The sequence below is a fragment of the Aedes albopictus genome, chromosome 1 (genome assembly GCF_035046485.1).
Source record: "Aedes albopictus strain Foshan chromosome 1, AalbF5, whole genome shotgun sequence".
Lineage (NCBI taxonomy): Eukaryota > Metazoa > Arthropoda > Insecta > Diptera > Culicidae > Aedes > Aedes albopictus.
The window spans coordinates 210,471,458-210,474,069 of record NC_085136.1 but is presented as its reverse complement, the minus strand read 5'-3'; positions in this window follow the sequence as shown (position 1 = coordinate 210,474,069).

Below are 2,612 nucleotides of genomic sequence, written 5' to 3'. Positions count from 1 at the left end.
TTACGAAAAGATCCTGGACCGACCGGGAATCGAACCCGTCACCCTCAGCATGGTCATGCTGAATACCCGTGCGTTTACCGCCTCGGCTATATGGGCCCTTTCCAAAAAATAATATGTACTGAAGAAAATCCTGAAACAAATGCATAAAGAATTGCTGATTACATTTCCAAAGAAATTTGCAAGGCAGTTCCCAGAGTCTTTGCTGAATGAATAACAAAATACATTACCAGAAGAATTTACATTTTACATTTACATTTATTTTGGAATAATCATCGAACTTCGAGGTCTACATGATTACTTAACCTAACCTAACTCTAATACAGTTAATGCAAGCGAGAACGAAGTAGCCTATTCTTGAACACATTCACAGACAAATTAAAATCAAACAGATGATACACTTGATTACACATGACTATATACATGACTACATGACTACACATGGAACGAATTGGCTTATTTCGTCCGTAAAGAGTACGGCGGAAAGGTAGGTGCAAAAAATCGCAACCCCGTAGCGGTCTTTCAATAGCATACATTCCAGTCATTGCTAAAATCTTTGGAGCATCAACTTCACATAACAAGACATTTGCGACGAAGATAGCCTTTTGGTCATGTCGCCTTTTGCACAACGGTTCCATCCCTAAAAGCTGACAGCGATCAGCATAAGGAGGAAGTTCGTAACTATTAGTCCAAGGAAGAAATCTCAAAGCATATCTGACAAATTTGGATTGGACAGCTTCTATCCTTGTAATCCAGTTGTTAGCATGTTTTTTTTTTTTTTTTTTTATAGAATGAGAAAATCTGCAACAGATACCCAAGAGGTGGTTCCTCGGATGATGTGGGGATCGACCCACTAAAAACTCATTCTCTCTCTTCCTTACCTTCGCGGTACGCCCGTTAGGGATGACTTCGAGAAGGGGGACCGTACATGAGTACACTCTAATAGTAAGCGTTCCGCCAGCTACCGCCTTAAGTTGTTCACTCTCCCCTGGAGGCTCGGGTCCTGGCTAGTACATAGACTACCCGTTGAACTCAAGCTCCTGGATGGGGAAGGGGGGCCAACTCAACTAGCTGTTGTTCGGCTCGCCATTTACTCTGTAGTTCAAGTACGATTCGAGAAACCGTGGAAGTAACGGAGTCCCACTTGTCCGCGCCCATACACATCCTTTCAACAATGTTGTCAGGCGTGATATCTCTACCGCATACCTCCTGCATACTCGACCTTTGCTCCACGAAACGTGGACATTCAAAGAGCACATGCTCCGCGGTCTCGTCGCAGTCTGCACACTCCGGACATGCGGGGGAGCCTGCGTGTCCGAATCTGTGCAGATACCACCTAAAGCACCCATGGCCTGACAGAAATTGAGTCAAGTGAAAATTCACCTCGCCATGGGGCCTGCTCGTCCACTTGGACACGTTCGGTATGAGCCTGTGTGTCCATCTACCCTTGCTGGAGGAATCCCATTCGCTCTGCCACTTCAGCATAGACGAGGTTCTGGCGATACGCCTCGCGCCTCTTATGCCGCGTCGCTCGAAGCATTCTTCATCCTCTGCCACCACTAAAGCTATGGGCATCATGCCCGCTAGCACACATACCGCGTCCTTTGAGACCGTGCGGTATGCGCTCACCACCCTAAGGCACATCAGCCTGTGGGTACTCTCAAGTCGCTTCACGTTTCGGTTAACCACTAGCGCCTTCGACCATGCAGCGGCGCCATATCGTAGTATGGAGACCGCTACTGCCGCGAGCAGCTTACGCTTACTCGAGACTATTGCCGAGCTGTTTGACATTATCTTTGACAATGCCATTATCGCCATGCTTGCCCTTTTGCAGGCATATTCTACGTGGCTTCCGAATTTCAGCTTATCGTCGATCATGACCCCCAATTGCTTCAGTGAGCGCTTAGAGTTGATCGTGCATCCACCTGTGGTGACCACTGCCTGCTGTTCAGACTTGCGGTTGTTTACCACCACCACCTCCGTTTTGTGGTGCGCGAGTGCCAAATGTCTCGACCTCATCCAATCCTCCACTATGCCAATTGCGTGAGTTGCTGTCAGTTCCACTTCCTCTATCGACTCGCCGTATACCACGAGGGTAATATCATCGGCGAAGCCGTCCAGCTTTACGCCCGGTGGAAGTTTGAGCCTCAATACGCCATCATACGCCGCGTTCCATAGTACCGGGCCCAAGATGGACCCCTGCGGTACCCCTGCGGTGATTTTGTAGCTCCTCTCGCCTTCCTCAGTGTCATAAATTAGCACTCTATTCTGGAAGTAGCTCTCCAATATCCGGCATAGGCTAACCGGGACTCCTAGGTGGTGTATTGCGCACTCAATGGCGGTCCAGCTGACGCTGTTGAATGCATTCTTAACCCTAAAAGGGATACCTTCATGACCTCAGTTTCGTCACCTCGCTAAGTGTGTTCCATCAAAGACGAGCTCTGCAAGGCGCCTGGGGTCCAATGGACCCCAGGTATCCCTTTTAGGGTTAACGTGCATGTGGGCTCCACACAACTGAGTTTGTATCCAGTATGGAGCGGACAAGTGCATAATAAAGTGCTCTCAAACAATACGGGTCGCAAAATTGGTTAGCAACACGAATGATAAACCCTAGC